This window comes from Crocuta crocuta, unplaced genomic scaffold (genome assembly GCF_008692635.1).
Source record: "Crocuta crocuta isolate KB4526 unplaced genomic scaffold, BGI_CrCroc_1.0 scaffold253, whole genome shotgun sequence".
Classification (NCBI taxonomy): Eukaryota; Metazoa; Chordata; class Mammalia; order Carnivora; family Hyaenidae; genus Crocuta; species Crocuta crocuta.
In genome coordinates this window covers 1,491,041-1,513,736 of record NW_027529451.1, presented here as the reverse complement: position 1 = coordinate 1,513,736, position 22,696 = coordinate 1,491,041, and the positions used below count along the sequence as shown (strand labels likewise).

The 22,696-nt window shown below is 42.9% G+C and overlaps 1 protein-coding gene across 1 annotated transcript in view; it reads left to right on the top strand.

Moving 5' to 3' along the window:
- The window catches only part of THRB (thyroid hormone receptor beta), a 393,077-nt gene that overhangs the window by 260,660 nt on the left and 109,721 nt on the right, over nt 1-22,696 (top strand). The gene's annotated exons all lie outside the window — the stretch shown is intronic.

Here is a 22,696-nt window from a genome sequence, read left to right as displayed (position 1 = left end):
GCCTTCTTTGAAAAAATGTCTTTTGAGTCTTCTGCTCATTTTTAAATTCAATTTTTTTGGATTTTTTTGCTATTGAGTTGTAGGAGTTCTTTATAGATTGTGGATATTAACCCCTTATCAGATACATGATTTACAAATATTTTCTCCCATTCCATGGGTTTCCTTTACATTTTGTTGATGGTTTCCTGAGCTGTACAGAAGATTTTTAGTTTGATACAGTCCCACTTGTTGATTTTTGCTTTTGTTGCCTGTGGTTTTGGTGTCATATCCAAAAAATCATTACCAAGACTAATGTCAAGGAAGTTTTCCTATATTTTCTCCTAAGAGTTTCACAGTTTCAAATCTTAAACCCATTTCAAGTTAATTTTTGTGAATGATGTAAGGGTCTAATTTTATTCTTTTGCATATGGATATCCAGTTTTCCTAGCACCATTTATTGAAAAGACTGTCCTTTCCCACTGTGTTTTTGGCACACTTGTCAAATTTTAGTTGACTGTGTGTGTGTGTGTGTGTGTGCGTGTGTGTGTGTGTGTGCGCGCGTGTGTTTTGGGGGAGGGGCAGTATTTCTGAGCTCTCTATTCTATTCCATTAGTTGATATTTTTATGTAATACCATGCTGTTTTGATTATTATGGATTTATAATGTACTTTGAAATCAGGAAATGCAATGCTTTAGTTATTTGGAGTCATTTGTGACTCCATAGGAGTTTTAGCATCTTTTTTCCTATTTCCATGAAAAATTCCATTGGAATTTTTATAGGGATTGCATTGAATCTATAGATGGCTTTGAAGAGAAGAGTATGGACATTTTAACAATATTAATTCTTCTGATCCATAAACATAGGATATCTTTCCACTTGTGTCCTCTTCAATTTCTTTCATTAATGTTTTGTAGTTTTCTGTGTAGAGATCTTTCTTCTCCTTTGGTTAAATTTATTTCTAATTATTTTATTCTTTTGATGCTATTATAAACCACATTGTTTTCTTAACTCCTTTTTCAAATAGTTTGCTGTGAGTATATAGAAATAAAACAGATTTTTGAATAGTGATTTGAATCCTGCAACTTGCTGAATTCATGGATTAGTTTTAACAGGTTTGTTTTGTTTTTGGTTTTTGGTTTTTTTGGTGGAGCCTTTTGGGTTGTCTATATATAAGATCATGTCATTTGCAAATATAAACAAATATAAACTTATTTTCCAATTTGGATGCCTTTTATTTCTTTTTCTTGCATAATTGCTCTGTCTAGGATTTCCAGTTCTGTTTGAATAGAAGTGGTGAGAATGGATACCTTTGTCTTATTCCTGATCATAGAAGAAAAGCTTTCAGCTTTTCACCATTGACTATGATTTTAGCTATAAGCTAATCAGATATGGCATTATTATGTTAAGATACATTCTTTTTTTACTAAGTTGTCGAGAGTTTTTAGTTATAAAAGAATATTGAAATTTGCCAAATGCTTTTTCTGACTGATTTGAGATGATCATATGATTTTGTTTCATTCTCTTCATGTGATCTATCAGTTATTGATTTGCATATGTAAAACCATCCATACATCTCAGGGATGAATCTCATTTGATCATAGCATATGATATTTTTAATGTGGTGTTGAATTCAATTTGCTTGTATTTTGTTGAGAATTTTTGCATTCATGTTTGTTGGGGATATTGGCCTGTAATTTTCTCTTCTTGTGGTGTCCTTCTCTGGCTTTGGTATCGGGGTAATAATGACCTCATAAAATGAATTTGGGAGTATTCCCTCCTCTTCAATTCTTTGGACAATTTTCAGAAGGATTAATATTAATTCTTTAAATATTTGGTAGAATTATCAGTGAAACTCTCTGGTCATAAGCTTTCTTTTATTGTTGTTTTTGGGAGGTTTTTAAGCACTGCTTCAATCCCATTACTCATTATTGGTCTATTCAGAATTTCTATTCCTTTATGATCTAGTCTTGGTAGGCTACAAGTAGAGTTTCTTCTAAGTTACCCAGTTTGGTGGCATATAATTTTTTATAGCAGTCTCTTGTTATCCTTTGTCTTTCTTTGATATTAGGTACAATGTCTCTTTTTTCATTTATAATTTTATTTGAATCCTCTCTCTCTCTCTCTCTTTAGTTAATCTAGAGTTCTGCCAATTTTGTTTATCTTGTCTAAAAATCAGCTCAGTTTTGTTGATTTTTTTTCTCTTGTCTTTTTGTTCTCTACTTCATTTATTTCTGCTCATTTTTATTTCTTTCTGCTACTTTTGAACTTAGTTTTTCTTTTTTACTTTTTCTTTTTCCTTGAGGTATAAAGTTAGGTTATTTGAGATTTTTCCTTGTTCTTAATGTAGGTGTTTATCACTCTAAACTTCAATCTTAGAACTGCTTTTGCCATAGCCTCAAAAACTTAGAGCCACAGACAAATGCATGTAATAATAAGATACTTTATTAATTAGGAAAAGCGACATGAGGATAGATGTGCTTTGTCTTTTAAACCCTTCTTCCTGGAGTCTGGTTCTTCTTGCTATGAATTTATGAGAAAGGGTAACAACTGTGTCATATCCATGTATCCAGCAACTAGCACAGGGTTCTGCTCTTGTCCTTGGTAAACATTTGGGAATTAGTTGTGAATGGATGGATGGACGGATGGATTGATGGATGGATGGATGAATGGATGGGTGAAGAAGTACCAAAACCCTAAATTACAGACCAGGATAATTAGTACCAGCATTTGTCCTGCCTGTCTGTCCAAACATGCCACTCCTTACAGAAGATACTATTGTGTTCTATGTTCCTTCAAAACTTTTCATTGACTCACCCCAGGAGCCAGCTCATATTATACTAAGCATTCCTCCCGAATGTGTACAGATTTCTTATTTACTTTATGATCCTGACTGAGAAGGCATAACAGACATACCGGAGTTGGGAGCCTATAGCCCTGGCCATTGTCTAGTTTCTGGGTCAGGGGTAAACAGCCTCTCCTGGAGAGACCCAATCCCAAAGCAGAAAAGACAAGTTGTCCTTGTGATGAAGCAAAGCTACGTTCCCCTGAGAGTTGAGCTCCTCACATTGTCATGAGAAAATACTAGAGACCAAGTGTTAGTTAAAAATAACAATTCTTTTAAAATATGTAACAGTATGGGGGAAGACCAGAAAGAACATGTCAAAATATCAGTGGTTAACTCTAGGACAGCTTTTCATTTTTTTTCTCCTTTATACTTTCTGTGTTTGCAAACATTTCCAGGTGAAGAGGTATTATTCTTAGGCTTAAGAAAAAAGTTTAAGACAATCCTTCGAAGTCTTCCACTCTAACTACCCTTCAGCCGGGGGAGGTGTGGGTATAATTTCTCACACATGTTCAGTTCTTGGCTGGAAATAATAACTTCTCCCCCTCAGTGGGAGCAGGGTTGAATCCAGTGGTTGCTGCCGGTTCTGGTGCCACACTGCTGTGGGGCACTGCATATGCTGCCGGCATGCAACATGCTACAAGGATGCTATCAACATGCAACTGTCAGAGTACCGGCAGGAAAATAAAACCACACTAGGTAATTCAAACAGAAGGATTTGGTACAAGGAATTGGTCATTGCGCTGGCGCAGGAGCACCACCAGAGCAAAAAAATAAAAAATAAAAAAGAACACTGAAGTAACCCAGCTGCAGAAAGCAGCTGTCACGCTTAGACACAGGGTTACTAGGATCTCACTCGGAGGAGCAGTCCCGTGGAGCTGGCACTTGGAGCACTAAGAAAGGGCATCAAGCAGCTGTTTCGAGAACCTCTGTGGAATACAAAGGCCAGGCTTCTGGAAATGCTAAAAGACATAGGAGGGTCCAGCCCATAGCCACTGCTGGCACAGGCTCATGGGCATGGAGGGGCATGAAAAAGAAGGAAGTACCTTCTCTCGTCTCACCTTCCACCCACCCTCTAGTGTCTCCTGTTAGTAGAATCAAATAGAATGTCCTCTGGCAAGGGACCAGGAGAAAGTTTACCAAGTCCCAGCCCCGGAATCAGCAGAGGATAGAGGGGGGAGTTTGGAGCTGAGGGGCAATTGGTAACTCATTGGCACTTAGCTTTTGGGTTGGAAAGTCTGCGGTTTTGTAAGGAGCAGTCAGCCTGCTTTGTTCATCGAACTGTTCTAAACGTTCCCTTTGAACGACTACTGATGTTCCATTTCCAGATTATCTCTTAGCATTTCATGAAAAGCACCTTTCCTTTATTAAGGAACTATTCATTGGTGATCCCTTTATAAACTTTTCTGGCAGCTTCAATATGGGACTGAGTGTGGTAGCATCTGAGGGTTCAGGATTCAAGGGCAGTTCGTTTTTACACACTCCTACCCAGCTGGTGTACTTGGGAGGCTTATTCTCCTGAACTCAACCACAGAATAATAGGAACAATATCCTCAATCAAATGGAGCAGCGATTATTAATAGAACTTCTAATTTTCTGAACAACCACATAACCTTTATTGAACTCAGAAAATGTCTCCCATCTAACAAGAAATGTCTGCCTGCCACTTTGGTTAAAATGCATCTCACTGGTGCTGTGCTGAGCATGTGAGAGAGTTTCAGTCTTATCAGGAGAGAAATTTTCAAATCATTTGTGTCAACTCGTCCAAACCCTGTGTTCTATATGTTACAAATTGAACTACCTAATATTCAGAGCTAGAAATTTTATGTTTAAAAAAAAAAATACCCCACAGGTGCAATTGTTACTCAGCGTTTGACATCATAGGTAGTAATAATGACAATTCGTTGTCTGGACCTTCCATTTAGAAAAGATTTAAGCTCAAATACTTCAAAAACAAACTTGGCTTAGCGGTCAGGGGGTGCATAACTTTGAGTCCCAATTTCCCCATATGCCGATGTTTACCTTTAGACATTTAACGTCTGAGCCTCCGCATCCTCGTTTGTAAAAGATGTAAGAAAAGGAGGGTTGTGAACATCAGATCACGTAACCGATGTTAAAAAGGTGCTGTAAATGCACGTAACCATTATTATCCTTGCAAAAAAGCAGACAAATGTAGTGGTTCATAGCATAAAGTCTGGATCTACAAGACCGGAGTCCAATTCCGGCTCTCCCATTTAAAAACCTTTATGACCTTGGGCAAAGGAGTCACATCTCTTAACTTCAGATCCCCTGACTGTAGAATGGGGATAGGACCAGCTATATCGTAGATTGTGGAGAATAAAGGAGGCAGTATTGGTAGGGTACATATAGGACACTTCACAGAATGGTGAGCATGTAGTAAGCAGTCAATAAATGTTACACACATTCACCATTATTGCCTTTATTATTAATCTTACTTTTTAGGGAAGTATGTACACATGTGCAGGTGTGTATGGTGATTCTTATATTAACATGGTAACGTAAATATACTTTTTCTCTACTCAATTTCATTGACCACAAATAGAAACTCTATCTTTGGTGTAGATTTTTCTTTTTTTTTTTTTTAATTTTTTTTAATGTTTTATTTATTTCTAGGAGAGAGAGAGAGAGACAGCGTGAGCAGGGAGGGTCAGAGAGAGAGGGAGTCACAGACTGAAACAGGCTCCAGGCTCTGAGCTGGCAGTCAGCACAGAGCCCGACGCGGGGCTCGAACCCACGATCCGCGAGATCATGACCTAAGCGAAAGTCGGACGCTTAGCCGACTAAGCCACCCAGGCGCCCCTGGTGTAGATTTTTCTATAAAGCCCAGGCCATGTTTGGTCTAGCTGGCCTTTGTGTTGGAGCCAAGAAGAGCTCCTGATCGCTCTTTGGTACACATTCATGCATTTCTTGTGGGATCTCATTATTTATCTGGTGTTGGAGAAACTGGCTGATTTCTCTTTTTTTGGAAATCTTTGTTTTCAAATCACTTGAATTTATTTCTCCTAAAAATCATGTGATTCATTTCTCTCTATGGCAGATAAAACCAACAATACAAGTTGATGACCAAGGCCCACTGTCTTTCATTTTCATGAGAAAATGGATAGGCAAGTGGGGCTTGTTTACAATCAACTTTTTCATGATTCTAGAGATGGTACAATCACATTCATTAAAACTATAATTTTTAGACGAAAACTATGTTTTGAGGGAAAGTAGATACTGCGAGAAATATTGATTTAAATATTCTCTCACACAGAAAGCATTAGTTGAAGTCCCAACAGAGAACACCCAAATGGTACTTGTTACTTTTTTTCAACCCTGCTTAAAGGAGTCTGTTTTACAAATGAGGTCATCTCCAGAGAGGCATGTTACCCTCTTATCAAATCTTTTACAGGATCAGTCTAGAGATTGGAAATGCCATGCTTTCCTAATGCTATCACTACTTCTTGGGGTTGTTTTTTTTTTTTTTAACTTATTTTGAGAGAGAGACAGAAAGAAAGTGGGGGTGGGGGGGTAGAGAGAGAAGATGACAGAATACCAAGCAGACTCTGCACTCTGCACTGTCCACGTGGAGCCCAACATGGGGCTCAAACTCACAAACTGTAAGATCAAGCTGGATGCCTAACTGAGCCACCCAGGAGCCCTGGGTTTTACAAAGTAGTTATCAACTACTTTGTAAAAAATTGTTGTGCTCTGACAAATACTATGTCTAATACTGTGCCCTTTTTATCAACTATGACCCTGCATGGAGTAAATCAAATTCTCAACGGACAGCAGTGACACTTCCTGAACACTCTACTCCCTTACCACCTGCTGCCCATCTCAGCTACCCCAGGAAGAGAACACAGCTTAACATGCCAGCTCCTCCCTCTCTGTGCAACTATATAACCAGGACCCTATGCAGTTATGTCCTCAGTATCTGGTACTCAGTTCTCGAGAATCTACAATTAACAAGGCAGAATAACAGTTCAGGTTTATTGAGCACTTACTACAGGTAAGGCAGTGTCCTAAGCACTTTTCTTGTATGAACTCATTTAATCTTTATAACACCTCTGCAAGAGACATACTGGCTTTTCCCATAGGACAAATGTACCAATGATACTAAAACAAGCAGATGTAGATAGTCTGTTGAAGCATCCAGGTTGCATGGTCAGAATGATTTTAGCCCAATTACCCACACTTTGCACAACCCACATTCTGCATTGCCCTCAGTTCATAGCTGGATGTGTGCCACACCTGGCCATCAGTAGATGGGAAATGTCAACATGGCTAGAGTTTTTCCTCTTGGCATTGTAAGTTCAAGGGTGTCAAGTCTATACAAAGCTGTTTCACCCAAAGTGGCTGCTTATTTTCCGTAACTGCTGGTCCCTTTAAAAGACCAGAATCTGGGTAGGTGTGGAAGCTATCAAGGAAAGGGAATTTCATCCCAATAAACTACTCTTGAGTTCAACCTTGGTCAAAAATGTTGTGACTTTTTACTAGTAGATAATCTCTGGCAGAAAATGAGGGCTAAGAAAGCCTCTCTCAGCTCTGATTCCAAACCCAGGCCAGAGAAACTCCAGGTGACAGATATGAATTAGTAATAGCCTAGGTTTCTTTTTCAGCTTTAGATTTGACACCGTATGATGCTTCGGTTAAGTGTACATTTTTGACAGTTTTATTGAGACATGATTCACACAACAAAATCCGCCACCCACCGAAAGTGTACAATTCAGTGGATTTTGGTATTTTTACAGAGTTGTGCAGCACTCACCCTGATCTCATCTTAGGGCATCTCCATCACCCCCAAAGGACACTTGCTCCCATTAGCAGTCATTCCCATCCCTGTGCCAACCTGCCACACCCCCCACCAGTGCCCAGCTCTAGATAACTGCTGATCCACTTTCTGTCTCTGATTTTTTTTTTTTAACCTAGACACTGCCTGGCAGTCCCTTCCCTTGACTTATAATTAGAATCAAATGATAAGCGTTCCCTCAAAATCTGTCATTTTTGAGAAAATGCATTTTCTTCATGCATCACGGAGCCTTCCCTCTTCCATTCAGCCCCCATCTCCACCACCACCTACAGAGGGGGAGATCATTCTTCATTACACACGTCTCAAGGGCCTGCAGTGTACCACACACAGTCTGAGCACTTGGGGTCGTCGGTGAACAAGTCAAAGACCCCCGGCCTCAAGAGGCTGATCTCCTAGCACAGGGAGAAAGAACAATAAGCACCAACAAGAAGAAGAGAAGTGAACTGTGCAGCGTGTTAAGCCCAGCCACCTACTGTGGGAAAAACAAGAGTGGAGCAGACCGAGAGGGGTGCTGGGAAGGCAGTGCACAGGGAAGGGGCAGATTACAGCAGAGCCTGGCGTGGCCAAGGGAGGCATCCTGAGAAGTGAATGTTTGCAAGACTTGGTGGAGGTGGAGGAGGGACCTGAGCAGGTGTCCAAGAGATGAGCATTTCGGGCAGAGGAACAATCCCAGTGCAAAGGCTTTCCGGTGGGGTCATGGGTAACAGGCTCCAGGAATGGCAAGGAGGATGATAAAGCTGGGGGGGAAGTAGGAGAGCAGGTCAGAGAGGCAAATGGGGCAGATTATGGGCGCCACGGTGGCGTCTTGAGCAGAGAGCCCACGCACTGACTTATATATTCCCAAGGGGCCGCTCGGACTGCCATGTTGAGAGGAAATCCAAGGGGAGCAAGAGCAAAACAGGGAGGTCTCCCGGACGCTATTTTAGAGGCCACTTTAGAGCAGTGGTTCTCAACCTTGGCTGCACATCTGAACCACCCCTGGGCAGCTTTACAAACTGAGGCCGGAGTCACGACACTAATTGGTTTAGGATCCAGCCTGGGCACCGGGACTTTGCAAAACTGCCCAGGTGATTCGACACGCAGCTCAGGTTGACCGTTAGGGTTTTAGGAGCGCTAAGCAGTCTCACGGGTTCAACTTTGCAGCCGGGAGACAAAAACCCACAGCTGGCCCTGGCCGCTACTGGCAAAGCTGTGCTGAAGGGGACCAGAGGGGCTCCCTGTGACGGGAGGGCCAGTACTGGAACAGCAGACAGTGTGCAGACCAGGGTGAGGCCGCAGGAAGCCCACCTGGACCCGTCAGTCCCATTCTTCAACTGGATCCAAACAGGAGCCTGAATGTGAGAGCCAGACTTTCTCCCTGCACTTGACTGAGGGCTTGTCGTCATCTATCAGGGCAGAATAGAAGGATAAAGTTTGAACCTCAGGAAGTGAGTATGTGATTCATTCCACAAGCATATTTTGAGAATTGCCATCACCGTGTTCCAGGCATTGTGCAAGGGGCAGCTGATAAAAAGATAAGGCCTAACCATCCTTGCCCAAGCCAAATGGCTCAAAGTGAATGCCATATAATATTTCAAAATGTGTTATTTGTGGGAAGCCTTTAAATAAGCAGTGGGAGGGGGACTCCTCAGTTGCATATCTGAGCTGTTGGCATTTCTAATTCAGAGGAATGAATAGAACATTATTGTGTTGCATCGGCACAAGTACAGCAGGAAAAAAGATGCCTGGAGCCGTGAGCTGAGCATGAATCAGCAATCCCATTCTATTGTTCAGAAAATAATCACAATGCTGGGAGTATGGAATTTAAGAATCATGCAGACATGCCCACCCCCCACCCCCTACCCCTGGCAGGAAACTCACTGGCTAAAACATGGCATCTTGTTTTGGGCCTCCTAGGCTGAAAGGAATGTAAAAACCTTGGGAGAAAATTTAGGGAAAGTTGATTTATAAATACGGAAAATACAGCCCATAAGAAACGCAAGATGATTTAGATGCAGCATTGGCTTCTTCTCGGAGATGGAGAGTTTATTTACTCTTGTGATCAGCAAGTGAGCTGCCCTAGCTTCAGTAAGTAACAGATGTTTCTGCAGGACATGCTATGTGCTGATCCCTGGGTCAGCTTGTGGGGAGAGGAAGGAGAGGGGTCTCTCCCTCTTAGCTTGTAACCTGGGGTCATGGGCAGGGAGGTGCAGAGATTCTGTAAAACAGTGAGTGATTCTTAAACCCCTGCACGCGCCAGATTGTTCACCTGGAGGACTTGTTAAATCAAGACTGCTGGCCCCACCCTCAGAGTTTCTGATTCAGTGGATGCCTGAGCATCCACACTCTAATGAGTTCCCAAGTGAGCTGCTGATATGGGAGCCACACTTTGAGAAACTAAGCAAATAAGCACAGGGGCCAGGAGAGGAGGGGGAGTGTGTTGAGCACCGAAGTCCACCGGTAAGGTGTAGGTGATTTGTTCCCACTTGTTGAATATGCCCTTCAGTACATAGCTCATGGTGTCTGATTAGCAGTATGCTTTGGATAAATCACACCGGCCCTGACATTGTCACCACTGGGAAGGGAGGTAAGAGGCACGCATAGAGAGTTCTCTGCAGGCCTGTGAAGTCCAACAGGACATATGCAGCAGGGGTGCATCTGTGACTGCTCATCAATGAGCGCATATGTGGGCTCACAGCAGCAGGTGATGGAGCAGCAGGAGATAAGAGGGTGACACTAGGGTGAGCTACCCCCACACTTGTGCTCTTACTCAAGCACTTCTCTCCTGAGCAGAAACTCTCAGCAGAATCAGCTGGGAAGCCTCGTCTAGGTATACACGCCTGGGCCCAGCCATGGAGATGGCGAGCAAGGCTTCTCAGCTGATTCTTCTGTGAACCCCCTTCTTGAGATTAAGAACTACTTTCCCTGCAGCCTCCAAGGCTGTGCACACTTCATGCACACTTCGTAAGCAAGAGGGCAAAGCCAACCTCCTTGAAAATGCAAAGCTCCTTCATATACCATGTCTTATTACCACTTGATTACTATAAGCCTGAGTGTCTCTGATTCAACGGCGCCCACTTACCATGCAAATAGTCTTCGCAGAAGGTAACTATCTACCCTCAGAGCTGGGTGCCTTGGTAGCACCTGTCACTGGTAGTGCTCTAGACCAGGCTGACTGCGGTCAGGAACGGGCAAGTGGGGTTGCCTGCCCATGTCAGTGCAGCCTACCAGGGGAGCACCTCGATTTCTCTACACCAAATGGTGTAGGCTGGTGGCTCCCAACATGTAATCCCTGGATAGTTTAGTCAGGTCACCTGGGAACTTGTTAGAAATGCAGATCCTCAGATCCACACCCAAGACTGGCTAAATCAGAAGCTCTGTGGGTGGAGCCCAGCGATGTACTTTAGCAAGGCCTCCAGGGGCTCACCAAAGTCTGAGAACCACTAGTTGAGTTCGTATGTAGCCTCATTGCCACATATCACTCAGAACAGGATGGAAAAGTAGGCGGCCTGCCATCTATAGATATATCAAGATACTCAGACAGCTATTGCAACATGTTTAACATTTCACACTCATCTGTCAGATTTTCACCTAAGGACTTAGGACCTGGCCAGCTTCTCACCTACCTTTGACATCCCGTAATTCCCAGTGAAAATGTGACTTCTTGCACTCCCCTTCGTAAACGATAGAAGGGCTGTGTTCTTTCCCTTTCTAGAGACCTCATCACAACCTCCCCTATGACAGGGGCTCAGGAAACACTACTGACTGATGGTCAGATCTTATTTGTTCCCAACCCTGGCTTAAATCCTGCAAAGATTGCACCCTCTGTCTCGTTCTCTTCATCTATACTCCACGGTAGTAAGCCAGACCGACCTGCTTAGCAGCATTGAAATGAAAGGTCAAATTACGTGGCCATGGTCTCACAGAGTGAGGGGTGAAAAGAGATCATATAAACCACAGCTTTGACCTTTTCATGGATTCCTGAAACTGTTTCAACCAGGATTTCCAAACTCTGTACTAAGGCTCCCTGGAAAGGCGGGGACAGACCTACGGTTACACAGTGGAGTAACTTGAACTTTCAAGGGAAACACAGCAACGGTCAGACACCAGGCAATTAGTACCAGTTAGGTCCTTTGGACCTAATTACTTGTCAATAGAAAGTTTGTTTGTTTTGAACCTGGGGTCACTATGAAAAAATTACTGAAATACTGAGGGTGCCATGAACTGAGAAAGTTGGAATCTCTGTGTCCTGGGGTCAGTGACCCCAGGAGGAGGTCTATTCTGACTATACACTTTCTGGTCAGAATCCTACATTTCAGCCAGCATGTTTAAGGAGATCTACGTTCTACATGTAACTTAAATATCAGGGAATAAAAAAACATAAGACAAATATAACTACATGCCTCTCTCTGGGACTTTTCTTTCTTACTCAAGATTGATCATAATTCAGTCCTTAACTAGGGTTCCTGTAGTTTTTTTGAAATACCAACCTGAATCCTCATTCAGTGCCCAGCCCTTCCTTTATGACTTAAACATCATGGATTAGTTCTTACACATTTGAACTAATAATCGCTCTGGTGCATTCCTGGAAATCCCCTTTAAAACAGATTGTTAAAGACAAAATCCGGCTGTGTGGCTCCTGTACTATGTGCATGACACCTCACAAGAAACCATTGACTTTACCAATGAAGTTACCCAAAAAGCCCTTCATCAAATAGAATCAAACAAGATCTCAATGAAGTGGAGACTGAAGATAAGTTTATGAAGTATATTTCTGTAAGAACTTTGTAATGTAGTCCCCCCTCCCCCTCTCTGGCAATTTAAGAAGTAGTAAACAGGGGCACCTGAGTGGCTCAGTAGGTTAACCATCCAACTTGAACTCAGATCCTGATCTCGCGGTTCATGGGCTCAAGCCCCACGTCAGGCTCTGTGCTGACAGCTCAGAGCCTGGAGCCTGCTTCAGATTCTGTGTCTCCCTCTCTCTTTCTGCCCCTCCCCCACTTTCACTCTGTCTCTCTCAAAAATAAACATTAAAAATTTTTTAAAAAGCAGTAAACAATTATAATGCTATGTGTTAGGAGAATTTTGTTCTCATCTTCAAGGAATTCTATAGATAAACCAGTCTTCATAATACCTCCTTAGGGAAGATGGTTCTTCTTTATTATTATTTATTTCTATTTGAGACAGACACAGAGAGAGACAGACAGACAGACAGACACAGGGAGAGGGAGAGAGAGAGGGAGAGAGAGAGAGGGAGAGAGAGAGAGAGAGAGAGAGAATCTTAAGCAGGCTCCATGCTCAGCGCTGAGCCCAACACAGGGCTCAATCCCACACCCTGGGGTCATGCCCTGAGCTGAAGTCAAGAGTCAGATGGACGCTCAACCAACTGAGCCATGCAAGCAGCCCTAGAAGAGGATTCTTTTTCCCTGGGTGTTAGACACGTGCAGAGAGCTCACTGCAGATTCCAGAGACAGAGCAGGAGCAATGCCACGTCCCTGGGATGTAGACACTCTCTGTGTCAAAAGCTATCTAGTGTCAGGGGGAGGAAGTGGATTCTTGTTTGTTGTTGTTGTCTTATTCATCAAACACTTAAGAAATCAGTAATATCGTTTGCTTCAGCCCTGTTTTATTTTCACATTCTCGTTGTTGTTTTTCATGCATGTGTCTCAGTGAGTCACCTAACCACAATTATATATTCAAGCATCTGGTGGTTCTGTGTGGTACCCTCATTCCTCAGGAGTTATTTAATCCCCCTGCTGTGATGAGTTTGTTTCCAATCCCTTACACACACACACACACACACACACACACACACACACACACACGTCCTTTATTTTCCTTGGCACAGGGAAACCACCCTTCTCTCCACCAGGTGTCAGTAGAGGCAGTTTTAACGGCTTGCTTTGGCCAACAGCACCACTGTTGAAGTTGTTTCTCCTGCGCGGTCAGACGTTTCCTCAAACCACCCATCTGCCTCCTCTTAGGAGAATTGCTTCCATTCTTAGGAGCGTTCAGAGAGGATGGTCTGCCTGCAGAGAAAGGTGGCTTAGAGGAAAGTGCTCTATAAGCATAGCAGGCCATCGGGTTGATTCTCATAAAACTTGTACTGGCTGCTTTTTTCTTGGTGACTTTTCAATCACTACATTATGTGGTTACAAATTGTTCCAAGCTCCAGTCAGGGTGACAATACAGTAAATACAGCAGATTGTTTTCGATGCACAGGGGGCTTTTTGGTTTGTTTTAAAGCCCAGTCTGACCCCAAGAACCCCACTCCTACCACTGGCGACCTTGTCCTCAAAGCAGAAACGGGATTTTACTCAGGCTGTGGCCCCAGATCCTAGCACACAAGGATGGAAGAATATTACTGCGCGTCACATTCCACGTTGAGGTGGATGACCTTGTCCCCATGCTGAGATCATTGACTCTTGACTCTGAACATCCCCTGTGTCATTCTGTGGGTAAGTGGCAGGGCCCACATGCTTTCCGTGCTTGGTGACTTTGTCTGAGAGAGAAGGAGGAGAAAGAGAATGGAAGAGGAAGAGAAGGGACACGGATTTGGCAAGGACATAGGTTAAAATGAAGGGCAGAAATGAGTCTCACAACAAGATCATTGGATTTGAATGAAAAGGGGTAGGTGTGTTGGAAATAAAGGCTAATTATCTAACCGAGAACAACAAAAAAATCAGCCACAGCAAATTGAGCTCCATCACGGATCCTGGTTGTGTTGTCTCACCCCCCCAAAGGCAAAACGCTTACAGTGACTGCTGAAAATCTCAAATGAACGTTATAGCCTTCCCATTCAGTAGTCATTTGCTGAGGTCTCCTGTGTAGGGCCCTAGTTGCCCACTGTATCCAGCAGAGGACACTACCCCTGTGTCCTGCCCCTCAAGGTGACCCACTCAGACTAACGTCTGGGCCACAGCACAATTGTGAGCTTGTATTTTTCCCCATCTCGATCACAGCCTTGTGTTTCTTTTTAACTAGCTCCATTCCCAGTCTCACAGTGCTGGCTTTTTAAGTTATTTCTTCTTCCTGACTTTTTTTTTTTTTTTTTAACACAACACTGCCAAATAGGCTTGGCTTTACCAAGCAGAAAAGGTAGATCACAGAGTGATAGGATTTGAACACACCTTGCCTCTGTTCTCCTCTATTTGAGTTTTTGTTACTATAATCCATAAACTTGACCATTATGTATTCACTTCATTGGATACTAGATCTACTATTAAAATGCAAAGACCTCAGGAAAGGACAACTGGGGCTGCATTCAGGAAGTTCTAGAACTGGGGACAAATTCATCTGGATACCCAACCTTCTTTGTCCTCCATAACGAATTTAGATGTACGTGAAAAGTGACTCGAAAGGAAGAAAAAATCCCAAAAGCTAAAATTAAGTCTGGAAAAAGGAGAATGGCAGGTAGGAGAGAGGAGAAATTTCACCTCCGTTTTATCTTGGTGATGATGGGGTTTAGGGAAGTGGACTTCTGTGTTACTAGGAGTCTTTATATCACCTCACAGACCCTCAAAGTAAAGGCCAGATAATAGTTCCAATTTCCCATGTCTCAGGGATGACTGGGCCAGGCCAAGACATGAGAAAAGATCATAAGAATGGGGACTACGATAATGACAAAACCTAATACCTTATGTTGAGGTCTTACTTTTAAATCTACAAAGGATTTTCAAATCCCCATGGTCCTCATCGTAACCCTGAAGGTTAGGAATTGTGACAGCATTTTACAAATGAGACTCAAGAGAAGTGAGGAGCCTGTCTGAGATGGCCAAGCTACTGAGTTGAGACTCTGAACCATGTGGGATGATGCCTGGTCCTGGAGTCTTTCCTCTCTACCTGATCTTGAACTTGTTCTTAAAAATGCTTCCCAAATGCCAGAGTCAAAGTTTTGATGGAAACAGACCCTTCCCTATGTGGGGGAGGAGATAGAAAGGGAAAACTCCAGGAGGCAGAGGATGTTCAAAGTGGGGGGTACAAGGCACCCGATGGAGATCCACAACCTCACTGCCCTCCTTGCATGAGGTGCATCCCACTCTCAAGTGCAGCCATTTGCTCTCACCCAGCTGTGTTTCTGGATGCCACCGACAGGGCAGTGGCAAGGCCACAGTGTGGACAGAGCCCCTCACCCCATCCCATAGACTGCAGCAGTGCGCAATGCCCCATGTTACCAACTGTAAAAACAGCTGCTGGCTATGTAAATACAACTTTAAAATACATCCCCAAGCATTGTCCTCTGCTCCTATTGCCGTGACCTCTAAAACCCTTTTATTTAAGAAGAATAGATTATCCATGTCTGTTCAATGCCAGGTAAGAGGGGGAGTCTGTCCTTTGAGAGCCTTCTTGAGGTTAATGATCTCAGCTTAAGTGTCTATGGTAACCTAACACTTGGACATCTGACCTTTTAAACTGAAGCAACAGATTTGCCTATGAACTTTAGCCACAGCCCACCCTCCAGGGCCCTCGGGGCTTCCTTGGGCTGCCCATGAAGCACCTGTTCAGGCGTTAGTGATAAGCCCTGTGTATCTCACAGCTCTGATGGATCAGGATGCATGATACTCTGGTCCCCTTGATGTAAAGACATGAGTGGGATGTGGCATTTCATGTTAATTTATGTACAGACTGTATAAGCAATGACTCAGTGGGTCCATATGGAAATATTTTTCAAGGGGTGATTTTTACAGTTGTCCCTTCTATGTAGTAGTTTCTAGAGTGGGGGGTGGAAACACAAGAGGACAAAGAGGTGTGCAGTCTGGGGGAATGTACTGGAGTTTTACAAGGTGGAGTTAGGGATGTTCTCTCTGACCCTACTCTAGCTTGAACACTATGATAGGAAAATAGCAACAATTCCACACAAAGAGGTGCCACCAAAGGGGTTAGGCCTTCTGAGGATTCCTCCCCCACACGACAGCAGAGTTCTCGTTCTCAAATTGGGTGGGACCTTCCCTAACTTCCTCTTTCCCTTACGATGAAGTCTGAAGTCCACAGCGAACCTTTCAAGACCCTTCATCATCTGGCCCCAAACTACATTTGCAGCTTCATTCTTGTCCACATCCTTTCTACTCCCCATCCCACATCATATACACTGTAACAAGATGCTGTAACTTTTGTTCTTTGGTTGTTCATGAGCCATGCTTTTTATTCTCCACCTGGAAAATATCCTGACTCATTTTTCAGATGGAAGCCAAATATCACTGTGAGTCCTCCTCATACAGATAATTAATCACATTCTCCTCAGTGCCTCCGAACAAGTCTTTTATCCCTCTGGTCAACTCTTCTGCCCGAGGTACAGGTTGTTCATCACCTAAGCCCCCCAGGGGCAGACAACATGCATAATTCATCTCAAATGATTCAGAGTTGCAATGGTGTCTGATGACTAAATGATGTGGCCTCAAACCTTGTGTTGGAGGATTCTTCTTTAACCTCCAGGCTTGTTTCTCCAAAACTCATCTTCCTCCACCCACAAATGGACGCACTGCTTGTAGGTACTGTTCCCTTTGCCCCTGACCAAAAATAGCTTGCACATCTCCTTTTCATTCTATTCAATAGATTGTATTGTGCTTTTTTTCCCCATGAGCTTTTGCATTTTAACAGTGATCAGAGCCTGATGCCAAAGCTCAGTGTGGCACCCACAGATTTATTGGGGGCTGGGGGCTGTGAATTCCCTTCTACCCATCCTTCAAGAGGAGAGACCTGTAACTTTCATTATGTTCTTTGAGGAGACAGGACCTGCCCCCAAACAGTTGAGATCCACTGAGGTAAGGGACTAAAGCTTTAGAGAAGAACCCAAGGGGGAGAAGAAGGGGGGAAATGGTGGGGGAAAGGGAGAGAGGCAAACCATGAGAGACTCTTGAATGCTGACAAAAACTGAGAACTGATGGATGTAGGGAGGAGGGGGGATGGGCATGGAGGAGGACACTCATGGGGATGAGCACTGGGTGTTATGTGGAAACTAATTTGACAATAAACTATTTGTAAAAAATAAAAAATAAAAAAAAATAAAGCTTTAGAGAAGAATTTTAAGGGGAAGGAATAGAGCTTTAATGTGTCTCCAAACCATACCACACACTGGCACCTGCTTTCTTACAGGATAAAGACCATGGTCTTCTCAAGGGAGGCTTAATCTGTCCAGAGGACAAAATGCAGCCCAAGGTCTAGAGAAGGTGCACCTGCTTAGAGATGTACATCTTCTTCCACCTAAGGGCACCCGCAGCATTTCTGCAGCCATCCCATCCACTGACGCGCTTAACTCTTTCCACATGACAGCTCCTCAGATATTCGAAGACCTTTATCTAACCTTCATGTGACTCCTCCCTTTTCTAGGTTCCCTTCAACATTTCCTTAGGACATGATTTCCATCAGCCTGGACATTCGACAGTGAGGCTTTCTCTTAAAATGTAGCCGCCAAAACATGGCCTGGCTTGTCCTGTAGGCTATGCTTCCATCCATGCAGCCCAAGATGGCCTTTGAGCTCACAGTGGGTTGCATGGAGCCCAATGTCTCCCAGAGTCCCTGGACCTACTTCCTACATGTTCGTCATAATTCTTTTTACTTTCCAGTTTCCGAGAACTTAATAACAATTTCTCCATCATTTGTACTTTTTTAAATATAAATGCATTTTTTCAGGGTTTTGGAGGTAAATGCCCACTTTTCCATTCTTCCAAGGGGAACAGGTTTCACCTAAGGGACATGGCATCGGACTGAGATGAAGTGGGCAGAAGAAGGCGCAGCCCTGAGTGATTTTCCACGCTGCCTCTTGGCACACCACACATCTGACTTATACAGTTAGCTGCTCCTGGCCTTGGGTTCCACCTTCCCAGCCAGCTTGTTAAATGGATTGGAAATTCCTTGAGAGCCAGGAGTCTCTGGTCTTAACCTACTTGTATCCCCAGTGTTTATCCCAGTATTAAATGCTCATATCACATTCATCACAGGGTCTTATTATTTCTGCTTCCTTAATGTTACTTGAGTCCCTCGCTCTCTGCTGCCGCTACCCTGGTTCTTGTCCACTTCATCGCTCCCCTCCACCTGCCGTAGCCCCCTGACTGGTCTGCTTTCACTCAATAGCTCTGAAGCTTTAAAAACTCAAGTTGGCTAGGGGCACCCGGGTAGCTCAGTTAGTTAAGCATCTAACTCTTGGTTTTGGCTCAGAAATCATGATCTCATGGTTCAGGAGTGTGAGCCCCACATGGTCTTTTCTGGTTCCATACAAATTTTAGGATTGTTTGTTCTAGCTCTGTGAAGAATGCTGTTCTTTTAATAGGAATTGCATTGAATATGTAGATTGCTTTGGGTGCTATTGACTTTTTAACAATATTTCTTTTTCCTATCCAGGAGCATGGAATATTTTTCCTTTTTTGTGTGCGTGCCTTCTTCAAACAATGATTTCAGAAGTAGATTTCTTAATGCCCCTTACCCATTTAGCCCCCTCCCCCTCCCACAACCCCTCCAGTGATCCTTTGTTTGTTCTCCATATTTAGGAGTCTCTTATGTTTTGTCCCCCTCCCTGCTTTTACATTGTTTTTTCTTCCCTTCCCTTATGTTCATCTGTTCTGTGTCTTAAAGTCCTCATATGAATGAAGTCATATGATATTTGTCTTTCTCTGGCTAATTTCGCTTAGCATAATACCCTCTAGTTCCATCCACATAGTTGCAAATGCCAAGATTTGAAGCTCTCTATAGTTTTTGGTGTACAGATTCTTCACCTCTTTGGTTAGATTTATTCCTAAGGTATTTTATGAGTTTTGGTGCAATTATAAATGGGATCGATTCCTTGATTTCTCTTTCTGTTGCTTCACTGGTGGTGTATAGGAATCCAACCGATTTCTGTGCATTGATTTTATATCCTGCCACTTTGCTGAATTCATGCATTAGTTCTAGCAGTTTTTTGGTAGAATCTTTTGGGTTTACCATATAGAATATCACGCCATCTGTGAAGAATGGAAGTTTGACTTCCTCCTGGCCGATTTGGATGCCTTTTATTTCTTTGTGTTGTCTGATTGCTGAGGCTAAGACTTCCAATACTATGTTGAATAACAAGTGGTGAGAGTGGACATCCCTCTCATGTTCCTGACCTAAAGGAGAAAATGCTCAGTTTTTCCCCATTGAGGATGATATTAGCATCTTTCATATATGGTTTTTATGATCTTGAGGTCTGATCCTTCTCACTCTGCTTTCTTAAGGGTTTTTATCAAGAAAGGATACAGTGTTCTGTCAAATGCTTTCTCTGTATCTATTGAGAGGATCATGTGGTTCTTATCCATTCTTTTACTGATGTGATGAATCACATTGATTGTTTTGCAGATATTGAACCAGCCCTGTATTCCAGGTATAAATCCCACTTGGTTGTGGTGAATAATTTTTTTAATGTATTGTTGGATCTGGTTGGCTAATATCTTGAGGATTTTTACATCCATGTTCATCAGGGAAACTGGTCTCCTTTTTAGTGGGGTCTTTGTCTGGTTTTGGAATCAAGGTAATGCTGGTTTCGTGGAAAGAGTTTGGAAGTTTTCCTTCCACTTCCATTTTTTGGAACAGCTTCAAGAGAATAGGTGTTAACTCTTCCTTAAAGGTTTGGTAGAATTCCCCTGGAAAGTCATCTGGCCCTTAGATAGCCTCACTTCCAGAACTGACCTCTGCTTCTTTTGTGTCCTGCTCTGAACAGACACTTCAGGGGAAACCTGAATCCACTTTTGTGTTATTCTCTCTGTGTTGGATTAGAAGTCACTTGTGGTGAGCAGAGTGGCGCAGCGGAAGCATGCTGAGCCCATAGAAGCCCCATGTGGACAGGCCGAGGTGTTGTCTTTGGGCAAAGCCGAGGGGATGGCATGAGCAGAGTAAACCCTCAATAAAGGCCTTTGGACTGACCAACCGAATAAATGAATGATTCGCATAAAAGGAATGTTCTTAATTCGAGTAGTGCTTGCCTAGGAGACTAAACTGAATGCCATTCTCTCCTTCAGTTGGTGTGGGAAGACCTTCAACTTTGAGAGCCCCAGGACACAGACCCGCACAGTCTAAATGAAGACTCTTCCTTGCCCATGAGTGGTTGGACTTGCTTAATGAATGATATACGGACTGTGACTCAGCCCTTTCTGGACAGAGCTGCTTGCCAGTCCTTTACTAGCTATGCCTTTCCCCACACAGTACCACCTGACCCTTCTTCCTCACTCATCTTCTCAGTAAGATCCTTCACCAAGTTTGTTTTTGTCAGGAAGGAAAACAAACAAACAAACAAAACCCACAGCTTTCTTTATTTTTAAGCCTTTTGGACTTTGTTTTTTCCTTTGACCCCATGACCAGCTGGTGAGCCCCGGTTCTGGGGGACCTTCCATGTGTCCACTCAGTACAGAGCACTCTGCCAACCCCACACTGTGTCATAGGACTGTCAGGAAAGGAGGCCCCAAACACCTGCCTCTTCTGGAGGGTTCTTAGACTTTCCTGAGATTACCTAATAAGACTCTAGAGGTCACTGAAGGAAAATAGCACTAAACATTACTGTATGCTAAAGTACTATAGTAATAGTAATGCTAGCAGACTATTCATGCTACAGCAATGGCAATCGTATAGTAATAGTACTGGCAATACTGAAGAACAGTACTAAATAGGAAAATAAGTACTAAATTTTGTGGTGACAACAATATTTTCAAAGCCTTAATAAGATTTTTTTTCTTGTTCCTGGATAATTTCTACTTCACACACAATACCTGTCTGTAGTTCATATGCCTATTCAATTAAAATTTTGAAAACAAAGATTTAATTTAAATTGTATTTAGTTAACATTCAGTGGCATATGGTTTCAGGAATAGAATTCAGTGATTCATCACTTATATACAACACCCACCCAGTGCTCATCACAACAGGCACCCTCAATACCCATCACCCATCTAGCCCATCCCCACCCACTTCTCCATCAACCCTGTTTTCTATCATTAAGAGTCTCTTGTGGTTTGTTTCCCTTTCTCTCTCATTTCCCCCTCCCATGTTTATCTGTTATGTTTCTTAAATTCCACATATGGGTGAAATCATATGGTATTGGTCTTTCTCTGATTGACTTATTTCACTTAGCATAATTCATTCTAGCTCCATCCACATAGTTGCAAATGGCAAGATTTCATACTTTTTTTTAAAAAAATGTTTTTTTGAAATGTTGAAAAAAAAATTTTAAAGAAAAATTTTTAGTTTTTTTCTTTTGAGAGAAAAAGAGAATACAAGTGAAGGAGGGGTAGAGAGAGAGGGAGGAGACAATCCTAGGGAGGCTCCATTCTGTCAATGCAGAGCCCAAGCAGGGCTCCATCTTATAAACAGTGAGATCATGACCTGAGCAAAAATCAAGAGTCAGATGCTTAACTGACTGAACCACCCAGGTGCCCCTAGATTTCATTCNAGGGAGACACAGAATCCGAAGCAGGCTTCAGGCTCTGAGCTAGCTGTCAGCACAGAGCCCGACTCAGGGCTCGAACCCATGAACCATGAGATCATGACCTGAGCTGAAGTCGGACGCCTAACCGACTGAGCCACCCAGGCGCCCTGAGTGTGTGCACATTTTTTTAATCCATTCATCAGTCAGTGGACATTTGGGCTCTCTCTATAGTTTGGCTATTGATGATAATGCTGCTGTAAACATTGAGGTGCATGTACTCATTCAAAAATCTGTATTTTTGTATTCTTTGGGTAAATCCATAATAACACAATTGCCAGATCATAGGTTAGTTCTATTTTCAGTTTTTTGAGGAACTTCCATACTGTTCTCCAGAGAGGCTGCACCAGTTTGCATTCCTACCAACAGTGCAAAAGGGTTACGCTTTCTCCTCATCCTCGCCAAGACCTGTTGTTTCTTGTGTTGTTAATTTGTAGAAGGTGATAGCTCATCATGGTTTAGGATTTGTATTTCCCTGATGATGAGTAATGTTAAGCATCTTTTCATGTGTCTGTTAGCCATCTGGAGGTCTTCTTTGGAAAAGTGTCCATTCATGTCTTTTGTCTGTTTCTAAACTGGATTGTTTTCTGGGTGCCGAGTTTGATAAATTCTCTACAGATTTTGGACACTAACCCTTTATCAGATATGTCATTTGAAAGT